This window comes from Thermobia domestica, chromosome 10 (assembly GCF_964235325.1).
Source record: "Thermobia domestica chromosome 10, izTheDome1.hap1.1, whole genome shotgun sequence".
NCBI classification, from domain to species: domain Eukaryota; kingdom Metazoa; phylum Arthropoda; class Insecta; order Zygentoma; family Lepismatidae; genus Thermobia; species Thermobia domestica.
The window spans coordinates 87,525,464-87,538,055 of record NC_137463.1 but is presented as its reverse complement, the minus strand read 5'-3'; the positions used below and the strand labels follow the sequence as shown (position 1 = coordinate 87,538,055).

General features: G+C 35.5%; 1 protein-coding gene across 2 annotated transcripts in view; it reads left to right on the top strand.

Moving 5' to 3' along the window:
- The window catches only part of LOC145662528 (NADH-ubiquinone oxidoreductase 49 kDa subunit-like), a 132,718-nt gene that overhangs the window by 98,742 nt on the left and 21,384 nt on the right, over positions 1-12,592 (top strand). The gene's annotated exons all lie outside the window — the stretch shown is intronic.

Below are 12,592 nucleotides of genomic sequence, written 5' to 3'. Positions count from 1 at the left end.
TATTAATGTCTAGCTGAAATGTTCGTTCTTCGCACGGGAAGAATATGTTTACATTAAATATATGATCTCCTTTAGGATAAGCAGTTTAATGAAAGTGTAATGATAACAACCCACTAGATACTCTATTTTTTGCAGAAATTTTGAAATTCTATCCCTTTTAGGATGTATCCTTTAATCAAAGTAACATGATAAAACCCCAGCTCAAGGTAGGTGTTAACTATGTTCGAAATTTTATTTCAATCTGTTCAACCGTTTCCCTGTGATGCTATCACAAACAATAGGCAACATCACTTTGAATTCGATGAACATCGTGAAGGGAAAATATTATAGAAAAATGCCTCGGGGATCCCGGTTAAAATTTATAAGAACTCTGGAATACCTGTACACTTATTTTTAATGAGGTATTCGCATGCGAGTTTTATCTCCCTAATTAGACAAGATCATGAAATACTGATTTTTTCGCATAAACTTTGAACTCGTTGTACCCCGTTAGCATGTGCCCTTTAAATCAATGTAACATGATAAAAACTCAACTCAAGGTAGGTATTAATCACGTTACAAAATTCATTTCAAACTGCTCAACCGCTTCTCCGCAATGTGATCACGAACAACATTGCTTCTAATGTAAAGAAAAATTATAGAAAATACCTCTTCCCCCCTCTTAAAATGGGAATTCTCAAAACACTGGGACACATATCCGTTTATTTTTAATAAGGAGTTTATATACCAAATTTCAACTTACTAACTTGGAAGAATCACGAAAAACTCAATTTTAAGCATAAAATGGGATTTCTCTGCTTCCCATTACGACACACGTTTTAATCAAATCCAGTTTGGGGTAGCTGATAACTATATGCAAAAATTCATTTCAAACGGTTCAACCATTTTCTCGTGGTGCGATCACAAACAAGATCCTTTTCATTTCTATATAGTAGATTAGTCATTGGCTAGCTGAGGATTTTGCCCCCAGGTACCAACATTTGCTCGGCCTACGGCCTTGCACGTCTTATTTCAGTCATTCAAGAGTGTAATACCAAATTTTATGTCTTCAAGCTTCAGAAACTTCAAGATGTGCCCATCTTATTTTAACAAATGCAACCGCCACTCGTTTTTCCTTTCCGCCTTTTTTCTTCCTTTGTAGGGGAAATATCTTTAAAAAAAAATGCTTAAACACGTCATTAATTATTTTAAATAAAAAGTTTAAACAGCAAATTTCATGTCTCTATCCTTGAGAGATTTCGAGATATAATCGAGATATAACATTGTAACAATTGCAACCCCTACCCATTTTCTTTCTTTGTAGGGGAAATATAAGAAAAACACCGAAATATTTCTATAATTATTTTAAATGAAAAGTCTAAATATCAATTTCATGTCTCTATCTTTAAACGGTTTCGAAGTACGATCATCTTGTCATAACAATTGTAATCTCACCCTTTTTCTTATCTCCTAGAGGTAATATAAAAAAAAACTGTGACACATGTGTCTAGTTATTAAAATAAGAAATCCATAATACCAAATTTCATGTCTCTACCCTTCAGTGATTCGGAGATACAGATATTTTAATATAATGTATAATTGCCACTTCATTTCCCGTCGAATTTTCAAAAATCCTTCCTTAGTGGTAGTCTACGTTACAAATCCTATGCAGTGTCAAATTTCAAGTTTCTAGCTTAAACAGCCTGGACGTTGATTAATTAGTCACGACTTTTTTATACCGGGTGTATCAGAAATCTGGGACCATAGTTCGACTTTATTAGGAGTAAAAATACAAAATAATGCAACTTTTTCAATCGCACCAGCCGTTTGGGTTCCACACTGGTAACGTGCCCTATATTAAATGAGAAAGCAATATTGCCAGTTCAGCAGGCTGTTCCCTTGGACTTCACCAACCCAACAATACCGCATTTTTGAGGAATGGGTTTGAGTTGTTCTAGGTTCTCTCACACAATGAAGTACACGTTCCCGATGCCATGTTTGTGTGCCCTTACGTTCCGTCCGAACACCTTACTGAACTGGAAACCTTGCTTTCTTATTTAACATAGGATGCCATACCAGTGTGAACCCCAAATGGCTGCTGCGATTGAAAAAAAAATCACTATTTTAAATTGAAAACCACCCATTTTCAACAACTTTCTTCTTTTTCCATTTTTTTTTCGTATCTTTACACATGAGAAAGTTGGCCTATGGCTACACTCGGAATATAGAAAGTAACGGAAGTGTACGTTCTTCGCACGGAGAGAATATGCTTATGTAAAATATATAAGCTTCCCCTCCCTCGTAGGATAATCATATCAATGTAAATGTAAAAATACAGGGTGGCCACAGAATCCCGTTACCCCTGAAAATAAGTAGTATAAATCACTAAACTTACGTAAATAACTACACGGAAAGAACTGAATGATATGAATAACAATGCTTTCGAGAAGTCTTATTAAGATAGGGAACATTAAAATTCCAAAGGATCAGTTTGTCGACCGTCATTCTCATGACGAAGGATAATACGCCGCCAGATTCTGTGCGACTTTTGAGAAGCATTGCAGGTGTAATTTGAGTGAAAGCTTGTTTCACAGTTTCTGGAAGTGGTAACGTAACAGTTTTCTGCAACGATGACCATTATGAACCCCCATAGCTCATTATCACAGCTGGACTTCGTGGACTTCGTGGTGCCCAGGCAAGTGATGGGGGCAGATCCGGATTACCACGACGAATCCAACGCCTAGGAAATACTTCTGTAAGATACGGCAAGTGCATAATGGGCAGGTGCCCCATCGTGCCGAAACCAATATATCTCTTTGATTCCGTGCTCCTCCAAGAGAGGAACAAACCAGTTCTGCAACATGTCCAGCTCTCGCTGGCATGGGTGCCCGAAGAAAATTTTCTAGGGGAGACTCATCTCCCAAATTGCTATATTATGTTTGGTATTTTTTACTTGTATTAAGAAAAATCTTAAGAAAATTAATACACTTTCATGAGGCAGGGGGCCGGGGTCACTGCTCCCCTTCGGGCGCCCATGCTTGCTGATGATTCACAATACTGTCGAAAAAGAACGGCCCAAACACTCGTCTGCTGTCCACGCCCTCCCATCATCACATACGAGGGATTCTGATCCAACTCTTCATAAAAAAGTGTGGATTGTCCTTAAACTAAAAGACCATATTGCGTGCGCGAAAACTTCTGTAAATTGCACACTCATCGGTAAAGATCACTTTTCCGCGTTTTTGGTATTGTGTCGAACGTCTGAAGGAGTGCCGTACATACCTCCACTCTCCGATCCATGTCTGCGTCCGATAATTCTTGAACGGGGGTAGGTCGATATGGGTGTGCAGGCCCAAGTCTTGTTTCATGTGCCTTTGCATAGTCGACACGGGTATACCCAGTTCCGCAGATCGGTTACGCGTCGACTTCTGCGGCGATGTTTCCACGGACGCCGCGACGAAACGATATGTTTCTGCTCTTGTTGATGGTCTGCCACTTCTTTCCTTATCCTTCACACTTTCTTTGCGAATAAAATCTGTTCCCATTGTGAAAGTGTTTGTTTTAGAGGAGGATCTCGTTGAAACCTTGTCCTAAAGTCTGCACGCACTTCTACTAGTGTCTTACCTATGTGATTTTTCTCATGTACCCAACAACTTGGAGTATTACGTCCTTCAATACTGTAACTGGAAGTATCAGCCATCGTTCACACAATCTGAAACAATGGAAAACCTTACATTAGCATTTATAAAAAGGTAACAGCAAAACTTACGTTCGTATTTATCAAGGCTAACGGAAAACTTACATTAGCATTTATCACGGGGTAACGAGACTTTGTGACCACCTTGTATAAAAAAAAAGTTATTTTATTTTCGGCATAAATGTCAAACCCTCTAGACTCTTTAGAATACGCCCTTTAAAAAATCACATGAAAAAATCTCAGAGTTAGGTAGATATTACCTATGTTCAAAAATTAATTTCAAACTATTCAAACATTTCCCCGTTGTGCGATTAAAAACTTCAGGCAACATCGATTTCAGTGTGAAGAAAGAAATTATAGAAAATACCCTTCTTTTCACCTTAAAACAAAAATTTTCTAAAACGGGAAGAAATGTGTTCCTTTATTTTTAATGAGAAGTGTATATATACAAGCAGTTTCATCTTCCTAATTTGAGGGGCTCATGAATACTGTATTTTTGACTGAAATTTTGAGTTACCTATATTCATTTTAGAATACGCCCTTTAATCAAATTAAAATGTAAGCATGATTAAGCTTAGTTTAAGATAAGTACTATATCCAAAATTCATTTCAAACTTTTAAACTGTTTTTCCATGATGTGTTCAAAAACAACACGCGACAGATTTGAATGTAAAGAATTGAATTATAGAAAATGTCCCTCCTTAAAACGGACATTTTTAAAAATGCTAGAACATGTCCACTTATATTTAATTAATAGTTTATATACGAGTTTTATTTCCCTAACTTGGCGAGCTCGTGAGACACTGTATTATTAGCTGAAATTTTAAAACCTCTCTACTCCTCTTAGGATACGCTCTTCAATCAAAGTATCATAATAAAACTCAGTTCAAGGTAGGTACTAACATCATTGCAAACTTCATTTCAAACTCTTCAACCGTTCCTCCGTGATGCGATGACAAACAACAAGCGATCGCTTTCAACATGAAGAATATGTATAGAATATATAGAAAGAAAATATGCTCTTCTTCCCTTAAAATTAGAATGCTCAAAATTACTGGAACATGTGTCTGCTTACTTTAATGAGGAGTGTATATACCAAGTTTTATCTTCCTAACTTGAAAGAATCATGAGAAACTCAATTTTACGCATAAAATTTAACCCTCCTCTACCCACTTAGGATATGCATTTTAATCAAAATAACATGATAAACATTTAGTGCGAGGTAACTGATAACCATATTAAAAATTAATTTCAAACCGTTCAGCCGTTTTCCCGTGGTATAACCACAAACAAGATCCCTTTTATTTTTATATAATAGATAAATCATAGGTAAATTCAGTAAATAATATCTTCAGTATTAGTTTGACGTCTAAAAATATGTATATCTGGTGATATTATATTTTGCATTTCGCTACTTTTCGGTTGTTTATTTGTTTTAATCTCCTTAGTTTATCTCTTTTATCTGATGAAGCATATAGCGAAAGAACTTATAGTGTACCTTAGTCTATGTGATTATGTTTTAATTTCATTAGTCTTTTTTTTTTTTTTTTTTTTTTTTTTAATATCAGACATATATATACAGATAGATAGATAAATGGTTACCTAAATAATATAAGCACCTGATAAAAGTGTAACTTACCAGATTAATATCGCAATGGACCATATATCGCTCTTAGAACAGATCTGGTGGGACATGGGATCGAGTCATAGAGCTCGTGAATGTAGCAAGTAGAATATTATACTATTCCGCGTGCAATGCATTGCTCAGTTTAATGAAGGAGGATGGAGGCGATGCCTCCGAAACGGACCACGGATGTTGGATCATGTTGAGGTCTGGGGTTTGGGCTGGCCAGGGGAAGGGTTCAACTTTATCTATTGTTTCTCAAACCACGCCGCAACAGCTCCTACTGCATAAATGGGCGCATTATCAACCTGGAGTATAGTGTCATTGCTCAGAAACAACGTCTGGACCATAGGATGCACATGGTCCCCCAGGTCTGTCACTGTTTCTTTTCGCCAATGTGGATTTGCCATGAGTTTTCGAGACTGCTGTCACCTTGAAAACTGTCCCTCATGACATACCCTACACACTTGGCACTTTCGCCACGCTTACGTAACGTAACCGAGCGCCAACAATTTACTGTCTTTGGAAATAAGAGAGATCGTCCATTTAACACTATGCCTGTCTGCCCAGTTCACAGAACAATATCGTTCGGCTACTTCTTACGTAGTATAGAGTTTGGCCTAACACACGACCACCAACAGCCCTGTGCTACGGTTGCCGCCTGATCGTTGCGAACCCAGACATCTGACGTTTTTTTAACTCTAGGTATTTCTATTATTTTGATAACAATCTATTTATTATTTTGATTTAATACAAGTTTAGTGATCAATTACAACATTTCTTCCATGTTAAAAATTAAAATGAAAAGTATATTTCAATAAGACTATATATTTGTTTGGACTTTAGCAATTTTTAGCGCTAAAGCTATAAAAAGAGTGCACATACAGTTTATAATGAGATTTAAATTACATGTACGCTCATCGGGAAATAAACATGAATCTCTGGCACCAAAATGAACAATCCCCATTTCAACATGAATTTTACATCTTTAAGAAGTTTATATAAGTTATAACAGAAAATATACCGAGTGCGTGCAAAAATATATACACACTTTGAACTGTTATAGACAACCTATTATTTATTTACTGTTATTTATTTATTTATTTATTTATTATAAATAACAGTTATTTATTTATCAACAGTTATTTGTCAACTGTTATTTATTTACTAACCTACAAGGTTAAATTTCTGAAAAAAAAAGTAATGATATGTTTTCTCAAAATATGGCAGCAGAATTGTCGATTTAACTGTGCAACCTACTTAGTGGCAAGATATAACATTAACATGGTCGGCGAACGTTTGAATTTTGAAGAACAAAATCAAGTTATTAAGTGGTACTAGAAATTTGAGAATGTTGCTGTAATTCAGTGCCAGTGGAGATGTGAGTATGGAACTGGTTCACTTTCATGTAACGTCTGTGAGAGAAATTCGAGGTTTATAGAATAGTGTGTGATGCGTAGAAAGGACGATCAGAGTGATCTCGCAGGCTACAAGAGCTGAATCCTCAGTTTCGGTGCTGGAACTGCTTGAGCGTTCATCATAAAAATATTCCAAGGCAAGAGTTTCAGGAATCTGGTTTAAATCCTAGTAATGTACTACGCATACTAAGGTAAGTTGCGTGTGTACATTCCAAGGCTGATGCAACAGCTAAGTGATGACAATCCAGATCGTAGGAAACAATTTCGTGAATGGCTTCAGGATATGGTTACCAGTTACACTTAAATCAGGATTATGGAATTCATTGTTTGTTTGGATGAAGAGTAATTCGAACTTAATGGAACTGTCAATGGGTATAAATGTGTGTATTGGACTGTAGGTAAGCCCCGTACTACTGTTGAGAAGGATGTGACTTTGTTTGGTGTAAATATGTGGCGATGTTTATCTCCTACGGGACTCATTGGGCCTTTCCATTTGACATACTGTAACTGGGTACAAGTACCAAACAATATTTGCTAATTCTGTTTTCCCTTCCATTCATGCAATGTACGGTAATGACAGGTTTTATTACCAACAAGATGACACTCCGACACACTATCATAGGGAGCATCCCGCGTGCGAGCAAACCTGGATCTAAATGTGTCAGGCCAGTGGATAGGACACAGAGGACTAGTCGAATTTCCTGCAAGCTATCCAGACCTTAAGGCGCTAGACTTTTCTTACGGAGCACAGTAAAAGATGAGATGCCGTCATAAATCATGTAAGCTGGATACACTTTAGGATGAGATTCAAACGGTGTGCGTAGAAATAAAATTGGGCACTTTGGTTCGAAGTAGAGAAGTAGTCATAACTCGTACTCAGAAATGAACCGATGCTGATAGGCTGTGATTTTCAACATCTAAATAATTTACTCTAACCACCATTTGGAACATTCAGTTTGACTAGAAAGTCCACTTATTTTCAAATTGGACTATAGCCTTACTTTCTCAGAAATTTAATTATAGGTTGGAAAACAAATTTTCTATGACAGTTAAAAATGTATATAAATTTTTTACGCACACGGTATATTATTTATAGACAGCTGCAGCAATTTATTTCTTTTACTTACGGATAATGAATATTCTTGCAAACTAGGACACATTTCATGGTCAAGAATTGTAGATTTAATAGCACACGTCTTCAGAGAGAGTGAAGAGGAAATAGTCTGGAAGTAAGTGTCTGGTGCAGCCAAACGAAAGACGAAATTTTTTGTTCATTTTTCATAATTAAGTCTCTGGACACGGACCTAATAGGAAAAACTGCATCTCAGGGACATTCTCAAGATGTTCTGCCAGAAAGTTTCGACGTCCTTGGGCGCTTCTCACGATGTCCAAATGTCCACCTTTCGGCTGTGTTGTGAACATCCCGCTAACATCCGTGAGATGTTTTCACGATGATCTAATCTTTCGGCGGCTGTGAGGACGTGACTGACACTTGTTATGGGACACGTACGTTGTGGATCTACAACATTCATATATTTTTTTGGATGCTCTTGGAAAACTTTTTTCCTGAAGTTATCGTCGAAATTCTTCAAAAATGTGTAATATTTGTTCAAAAAAAAATCGAGGATAGCATTTAAACGACAGGACTACCGCAATTCCGATTATTATTATTATTATTATTATTATTATTATTATTATTATTATTATTATTATTATTATTATTATTATTATTATTATTATTATTATTATTATTATCGATTGTCCAGTCGTAGTTACATGGTTCGAAAAGAAATTATTGAATCTCTTTTGTAAACATGACTGGACAAGCGAAGAAAATCATTTAGGAAAAGCGGTGGTCCTGTTATTTAAATGTTATCTTCAAATTTTTCTTGAACAAATATTTTCAAAACAACGGATTATACATAGTGGACCAATTAGTGGTCACCATGCTTATCAGCGTTTACTCCTCTGGACTTTTTTTTCAATAGAATGGTTATATAAAAGATCGTGTGTTTGCTACTTGTAGATTCACAAGCGGTGAGGTAAGTGCTATTGTCACAGTAGACATCTTGCAGAGAACAATATTGAATATCGAATAAAGCATTGTTTCTATTATCAATGGTGTCCTCATGTAAACTAAGTTTATTGAATAATATTAATCTTTATGAGTTCTTTTTTCATGTTCTATGGTTTTATTTCCTTATCTTTACACTTGTTACTTTGCGATAGTTTGAGATGTGGGAGGTTTTCATTGATAACCAGCAATTTAGAATTAGAGTTTCATATTATACATATGTATATTCTAACTTAAAACGCATATAGTTGTTTAATAATGTGTTGATTCTATGCTCAGATAATAACTTATTCATTATTTACGTAGTTCAATGTTGATCCCCCATTTCTTGAAAAACTTTTGTGTGGAATGCCAGTACTAACAAAACGTTACAGTCAAGAATATTACACTCAGCTTCAAACTAAAAAATAATAAAATAAAGTTGTGAAGTAAAAATTGAAAATTATCAACAATACTAGTAAAATATAGTTTATATACCTCAATTTTAGCACTCCCAAAGTACGTTAAACAGCTATTAGTCCACAATTATTAGTTTTAGTAAAGTTTGAGTTCAAATAATCTGAACATTAACAATTATATTACAGCTATTTTGATATTTGATGTTAATTTTCCACTCAAATACATCCAACAAGCCTAAGAAAAATTATTCTAATCTATTTCTACCAAATTTTCTTGCGAAATTAGTGACCATCTCTCTCTCTCGCTCTCTTGTATGTTCAGTTTTGCTCACACAGTACATATTAATTTCACAGTATTAACGTATTCATTTCTCTCTCTTTTTTTAACAAACCACTCCATTAAATAGCCTGTATTCATATTTCGTTAAATCATTAATAATTAGTTATGATTTAAATAATCTCTTATGTAATTAATATCTAACTTGCTTATCAATAACTCGCGTCAACTTAACTTTATGGTGGATAAACACCGTGTGCTTGGATTTCCTCGGGGTTCTCCCGTTTCCTCTCACTTTCTTCATTCTACCATTTCATTCATTTCTCATCATCACCGCCTCCATTAGTCCAGTCGGCCTAACCATAGGACGCAGAGGTTGGCGTGGTGAGAAAGTGTAGTGCACAAAAGTTTCTCAGTTACGACAAGTGTTTACATGATAATGCAAGGATAATAATGAAGAAAACTTACAAAGCGCTTTCATTGTTTATTGTAGAGTTACAAGTGTTCAAGGTGAGTTAAAAGTAATGAGTGATTACGATCAATGTTCTCCATTTAAATTATGCGTAACAGAAAGTAACTAAAAACTCTCTTCCTCTCCTTTCTTTCAAAAAGTCTCATTCAGTTGAAAGTGTTTATCATCCTGCTCCCCTTTCTTTCAAAAAAAAAAGTCTTAATGAATTGAAAGTGTTTATCATCTTGCTCTCCTTTCTTTCAAAAAATTCTCAATGAGTTAAAGGTATTTACCATCTTGCTCCCCTTTCTTTCGAAAAATCGCAGTCAGTTGAAAATGTTTATCATCTTGCTCTCCTTTCTTTCAACAAGTCTCAATGAGTTGAAAATGTTTATCATCTTGTCCTCCTTTCTTTCAAAATAGTCTTAATGAGTTGAAAGTGTTTATCATCTTGCTATCCTTTTCTTCGGAACATCTCAGTCAGTTGAAAATGTTTTATCATTTTGCTCTCCTCTCTTTCAAAAAGTCTCAGTGAGTTGAAAATGTTTATCATCTTGCTCTCCTTTCTTTCGAAGTCTCAAACAGTTGAAAATGTTTATCATCTTGCTCTTTTTTCTTTCGAAACGTCTCAATGAGTTGAAAATGTTTATCATTTTGCTCTCCTTTGTCTAAAAAAAAATCTCAGTTGAGAGTGTTTATCATCTTGCTCTGCTTTCTTTCGAAACATCTCAGTGAATTGAAAATGTGTATTATTTTGCTCTCCTTCCTTTCAAAAGAGTCTCAGTCAGTTGAAAATGTTTATCATCTTGCTCACCTTCCTTTGGAAAATTCTCAGTCAGTTGAAAATATTTATCATCTTGCTCTCCTTTCTTTCAAAAAAGTCTCAATGAATTGAAAGGTTTATCATCTTGCTCCTCTTTCTTTCGAAACGTGTCAGTGAGTTCAAAATGTTTATCATCTTGCTCTCCTTTCTTTCAAAGGAGTCTCAGTCAGTTGAAAATGTTTATCATCTTGCTCACCTTCCTTTCAAAAATTCTCAGTCGGTTGAAAATGTTTATCATCTTGCTCTCCTTTCTTTCAAAAAAGTCTCAATGAGTTGGAAGTGTTTATCATCTTGTCCTCCTTTCTTTCAAAATAGTCTCAATGAGTTGAAAGTGTTTATCATCTTGCTCTCCTTTCTTTCGAAAAGTCTCAGTCAGTTGAAAATGTTTATATTTCGATAAGTCTCAGTGCATTGTCAGTTTTTATCATTTTTCCTATTTTTCTTCGAAAATGTCCCAGTAAGTTGGAAGACACAATTGTATTTATCCAATTATGATATCTTAAATACAACATATTTTTTCTCACAAATTTTCTAGCAAGGCAACATGAATTTGAACAAATATAGCAATAAGTATAAACATAAAGATAATTTTCCATGTAAGAACTTGCGTATATTTAAAATGTATTGCACTATATTTATCATGATCCAAAGCGGTAATTGAAGATAAAACTTAAATAGAACATGTAAGCAGTTCAATGCAAATCCCGTACTTCTTCAGTATACATAAATTCGAACATCACTATTCACTCACAAAATGCCAAGTATTTTAACACTGTTTTGAATCTTATTTTTCACTGCAGTATAGTGTAAAATTCTACCCGGCACCTTCACCATGTAAAATTAGCCTGTTAAGGTAGAATGTTGAGCAGTTATTACACGCGATATTGGACTTTCTCCCACAACCTTTTATTGAAAATATTTTGTTACATACAAATATAACACAAAATCACTCTAATTGAGGTCCGAACACCGATACAATGTTCTCTAAATACTTTGTTCGATTAAATAAGTGTCTCAGAGCCAGGAAGCCGGGGAGGTTGCCGAAACCTACAGAGCTCTCGGCAAGCTAAAGGTTGCGGTTAGGATCTCCCAGTCCTCCAAGCAAGCAAAGAGAGGGGTTATGATCCCGCAGAGCTCCAGGCAAGCTAAACAGCTAAATAAACCACAGAGCTCCAGGCAAGCTAGATGGGCAAGGAACCTCAGAGCTCCAGACACGCGAAGAGGCTTGGGTTATTTTAGCTCAAGGCAAGCCAAGAAATGAGACTTGACCAACCAAAGCTGATGCCGATAGAGATCATCTAGTGTGTTTTATACCCTATTCATGATCAGCGGCGGGGTTAGTGTTCCTCTTCGGTGACGTGTCCTGATGATGATGATGCCTATCGTATGCTTCCTCATAGTAGCAGTCGTAAAAGAAAAAAAAAACATGTGGTCTTGTATACAAATATAGAACACATGCTCTTGTATACAAATCTAGAACATATGCTCTTGTTTACAAATAAAGAGCATATGTAGGATATAACAATAGTTTCTAGAACCCCTAATTGGAGAAGAATGCGAAGTGGTGTTACTACTCATGAAAATACCTTGTTAACCGACATTGCAGAAACAGTGGCTATTGAGTTAATAAAAATTGTTCACCGAGTAGAAGGTACAAAGATTTATTATTTGAGCCATGATCTTAGAACAAGTCAAAATTATATCATGAGAGAAGCGAAACTACAATGGAAAAATTTTCGAACTTTATTCCTTACAAATGAATCCTGAGTATAACGAATTTAATAAATTCTTAACACTAGCTACATATTATTTCCGAAAGCAATAAAATACTGACAAAAGATAGGAGTGGTT